We start from the raw sequence: 5,503 nt of genomic DNA, 5'->3' as shown, positions 1-5,503 counted from the left end.
AGTGTGTGGGCTTACCACTGCAATGAACATTTTTCAAAGGATTTTACGTCCAACACTGACCCTGAAGACTGAGAGCAGATTGTAGACTTAAGAGATGCTCAGGGCCTGATAAGGTGGAGAAATGCTGGATTAATCTTAGAAAGTTACAGGAAATGCAGAATCTCCTGGAACATTTGGTGCATGAAAATAGGATGCGATCACAATTTTTCTAGGTTTTATTTGTTGTTGTTGTCATTATTTCTTGGGTTTTTGAGATAATATTTCACACTGTGGTCCAGCCTGTATTCAGACTCACGACATTCAGCTTGCCTCAACCCTCCCACATGCTGGGACTTCAGAAATGTGTCAACACCTGAAGAGTTTTTCCTATATTTAAAAAATTCCCTCTGCTTTCTGGGGCTCGCTCCTCTTGCCCAGTGTTCCAGGGGAGTGTAGGAAATGTTGTGTTAAGCACAGTGGTGCTTGCTTTTCCTCCCAGAAGAAGAAAACTGCCACTTCTCAAGATGGCTTATGTCAAGAGCAGGTGACATTGGAGTTTCAATTAGATTAACTGGCCTATAATTTTATTTAAGCCAAACTGCGAGTTTAAAAAAAAATCACAAATTGACAAACCGTTATGTACTTGAAATGGAAAAGAAATAGGAATAAAAGCTTTAAAACATGAGGACTAACCTCTTCAGCAGACACCCACATAGAGCTTCAGAAATCATTTAAAATGTGACAAGGAAAAGAAAACCTGATCAAGTGACTGTCCAAATAATTATAGTTTATTCTTCAACTTTTCCTCATTGAAATCACATTGTCACTTGAGTAGTCATCTTGACACGACTAATTATTGCTATCCAAGGAGAGAGGGAAAAAAAAACTTAAAATATAGTTTAACCAATTCTCAACTTCAGAAGTAATCGCTGAAACAAGGGGTCTGTGAAGAATGAAAATCTCCCTCTCTCTCCTTATTCTGGCTATGCTGGCCTATACAGAACTTTGTCATCTCCTCACGAATATCTCTTGTGTCCCTTTATCTGTCACCTTGACCCCAATGTTAGCCTTCTGCTTCATCATAGACAATGCACACACACCACACTAACAGAGAAAAAGCATATTGAGATGGGGCCACTGTTTAGAGATGACATGGGTCAAGCCTGGCCCTGCCATCCAGAGGAAAGATCTTTATACACTCAGTGTCTGATGTCTCTGCTTATCTTGTGGCATGCATCTGCGAGGTCAGGTGACACCAAGAATCCCCTGAAGCTGGAGTGGTGCATGCTGCTCTGTCTTTCCATGTTTCCAGCCCAAGTCTTTCCACAGGAAGCAAAGCAGCGACATCTAAAATGGTGGAGATAACGTCAGGGTTTCTCAATGATTTTACCAATGGTTACATTTGTGCTTTATAGAAATGTACCGAATTAAAGAGGGGATGAGATTCAACTCTGTCTATGAGGAGCTATCTGAATATGTGTGCTCTTGACTACTGAGAATTGACTAGCAACAAATGAAATTTTCTGTTATAAGCTCTGTCATGGTGGACAGTTCCCAAACAAGACACATCTATGAATCATTTTCAAAATAAGTAAGCAACAGACTTGAGCATGTCCCTGTGTCCTGTGTACCAGTGGCATTGATTGAACTGGGATTATCGCCATTTTGCTCATAGGGAAAGGAGATTGTACATGCTACGTGGTCCCATCCAAGACTCAGGCATTAAATCACTCCTGAAATGGGAACAACGGACACTGATCTTGGTTTTTGTTTGTTTGTGTTTTGTTTTCCCCACATACAGCTCCCTGGATAAAGAAAGCAATTCATTGAAAATTAAGTTGCCTAAATATTTCAGCAAGCATAGTTTCAGGTTGCCTGTGTTAGGGTTGCTTTGCTATGTGGGAGTCATGAGCCCTTTCCAGGAAACTTGTTCTAGGCGATGAGAATGAGGCCAGTGGTTGCTGATGTTAAAAGGACATGGCATCTGCACTAGGCTGGAGAAGCGCTGGTTGCACAAATTAGAGTCAAACACATCACAGCCAGATTAGCAGAGCGGAGTGAGCTGTCTCCTGCCTTTCTTCCTTCATTTTCACTTTTTAATTTTTATTTCACTTTCTAAATAAGTGAGACAAAAAAGAGACAACCTTATTTTTTGTGTCATTATCCCTTCTCACTTTCATCAGTTCCTCTCTCTCTCTCTCTCTCTCTCTATATATATATATATATATACACACACATACACACACACATATATATATATATACAGTATATATTAAGTAGTTACCTACATTTAATTTTTCTACATATTTTATTGTAAATGGTACCCATATACATGGATATTATATATATATAAAATTTGCAATAAAATATGAAGGAAAACTTAACTATAGGAAGCTACTTAATCTGCCTTGACTTGCTCTGGTCACTGGAAAAATTTACCTAAATAGAGTTTGGAACTGCAAACCCCCTGAAAAGTAATAATGCATGCACATTATGTTAGGAAAAATTATTCTCTTGTTGCCAAAAATCAGACAAAAATAATATGCTGGAAGGTTTTCTTTTTTTTTCCACCTTAAACAGATTTAGAACTCACTGGAACCACCTTTTCATATACTAGAGGGTTGCTCTCAATGGGTGAGTTCACCCATGAAGAGCTTTAATTGCTTGATATTTTAAATGAATTTTCTATTTTATTAGTGGTGGGAGAAGGGCATGAGCGAGGAGGGAGAGTCATTTGTGTGGGAGAAGTTGAAAGCTGTATGTGGGAAGTATGAAGTTTAAAATACAACATCCTTAATGAACAAAAATTTCATTCTCACGACAAGAAGCTGATTTTGAAATATGTCATGGCCTGCCACCAGGATAAGGGGACAGACATTTCATGAGACCGCAGGGTTATGTGGTAAGCTCAAATGAAACAGTAAGTATTAATCTAATTGAAGCCAAAGGACAAAGCCAACACTTCAATTTAGTTGTTGTTTTAATTTTTCCCACATTAATTTTCTCAAGGAACACGGAATGGGAGGCTCACAGGCTTGGACAAGGAAGAATTGCAACACAAGCCCCAGAGCCTGTGGTAGCTTCCTGCCCTCCTTCCATTACCACTATCCTCATCCCCCCCACCAACTTCCTTTGTTCCTTAATCATGAGGCAGCTGTTTCCCCTGGAAGCATACACCCCAGTGGACAGGTCTCTGCCTCCCAGAGCCTGCTGTACAGAAAGCACAGAATGTTGACATCAAATCTGCTTCTCCCCAACCTTCCTCCCTCCCCACAGCAACCCCTCTCCCCCAGGCCCTGGGTTCATGCTGACCTTCATAAGAGGAGAGAAATCAGTAAAAAGAAAATGGCCCAAGCATTTGAGATTTTCATCTTCGACTGGCAAAGCAAGTGTTGGAAAATGTTCAGGATCTCAGGTCTCAGACTGGAAAATGTTTCCAGAGCTGTCTTCTGTGGACCAAATGCTGCTTAGCATCCGTTTCCTAGTTCTCTTGTGAAATTAGTGCTTGGTAACACACATCAGTGGATGAACTACTGTTTGGCAGAAACTGGGACACAATTCAAAGTGGGAAGTACAGTGAGTTATAAGTGGTAGTTTGTCCTTCCGGAACTTAATTTCATTATTTATTTACCCTGAGACTTTGGGCTAAAATACAAGTCACATAAGAAGCCTTTTGTACTAAATATCTTGAAAGGGGGAGCATTCAGAAAATAAATTTATAGTTAGATCACTGTGACAGCGTGGAACATTTATCGTGTGCCCTCATATGTTAGTAGAATGCAGAGTGAGGAAGTGGGGGAAAAAATGTGTGTGTGTTGGTGAATGCAAGGCGAGGAAACAAACTAAGGAAGGTTTATGTTAGTCGGGGTTTTTCAGAGAAACTGAAAATGATTTTAATAGGCGACTGTAGTTCTGCCGCAGGGGTAGACGTTAACAGTAAATGCTCAGGCGAAGGTAGGGTAGTGCCCAAAACTGCACTATCCATCAGATGTTTGGGACTACTCTTGTACTTGTCCATGGAGGCTTGGGGGAGAGCCGTATGTGAATAGGGAAATCAGTCCTCTGTGTCACTATGAAGATTCAAGTGTTGAAGGTGAGTTGTGAGAGTCTGAGAGTAGAGAGGCAGGGCCATGATGACTACTTAGTGCTGATTGGTGGCTCAACCCTAGAGGGTAAAACACAGGGCCGCCCAAGACAGAAAACTCTGCAACTATGAGGGAACATGCTCTTCTAGGTTTCTATAGCACCCATAAACCGGTGAAAGGCAGACCTACCTCTCTGCTGCTCAGTGTATTTGTGCTTTTGTCTGCGTTCTTGTTACCCTTGGAGACAGGTGCTGGGGCAAAGCACACATAATGCATAATGGGCCTGCTTTAAGAAACACTGAAACAGAAATATATCCACATATATTCAATCAACTCCAAACATTTTAGGACCACACAGATAAAGGAATCCAATGCTTAACCAGGTAATCCAGGAAGGCTTTCCAGAAGATGTTACATTGAAGTGGAGAAGCCTTGAAGGAGGACTAGAATTTTGACACACAGCATACGTGGGGTTGATACGCTAATTTTTAAGTATAATCCAGGGTTAAAAATGTTTCTTTGGGTGCTCTGTCTTCTGTTAGCTGAATTTGCGCTAAGGGGAAGACATATCCAGGTAGCTAGGCACCTTGTCATATGGTGTAACTATTTTCTTATACATCCTGTCTCAGAAAGGCAATGTGGTGTGTTGTAGCAATGACAAGGAGAGCTCCTCTGGTTGTTTAGTAGAGATGAGGATGGAGAAAATATATTCTGTCCAGGATATGAGAAGAATTATCAAGTGTTAGACTAAACAAAAACAGGAAAAAGAGCCCTGTGTGTTGTGCTCACGGCTGGGTCATTCCTAGCACAAAGGTCTTCTCCATTGTAGTAAGAGTAGAACTTTCAAGGTGGCTTACTCTTTAATGGTACCATTTCCTTGTCTGCAAAATGATAAATACCTGAGGGCGGGGAAAACGTATGCTGGAAGAGGTAGATTGCAGTAGAAAAGGAAAGGTCATGCCTAGCCACAAAGATATTCTCAATTTAGTTCTGAAGAGGTTGATAGGATTAATCGGAGACCCCCAAAGTTACCATAAGCCGGTAAAGCATTTGCCAGTCATCATGGGATTTATATTCAAAATTAGTTGCTTTCCCTAAAATGTATGTCTAGAATGTATACAGACAGTGGAAACAATACCTCGAAACAAGTTTTCAGTAATAAAAGTCCCGCTCCATTCTTAGAAGGTTCTCCATGGAATTTTATTAAGTTGATGCTTAAAACAGCAAGACAAAGCTGATACACATGTTACATTTTAATTAATATTTTAAAACTAAAATGCAATTATATTTTCTACTTTTCTTTTCTCATTTTAACCCCTCCTCTATACTCCATCAAACTTTTTTCCATTTATACATATGTGTGTATGTATACATGTTTATTTCCTTACATATATATATATATATATATATATATATATATATATATATATATATATATA

Source organism: Psammomys obesus, unplaced genomic scaffold (genome assembly GCF_907164565.1).
Source record: "Psammomys obesus unplaced genomic scaffold, mPsaObe1.curated_primary_1811, whole genome shotgun sequence".
Classification (NCBI taxonomy): Eukaryota; Metazoa; Chordata; class Mammalia; order Rodentia; family Muridae; genus Psammomys; species Psammomys obesus.
This window is presented reverse-complemented; position numbering follows the sequence as displayed.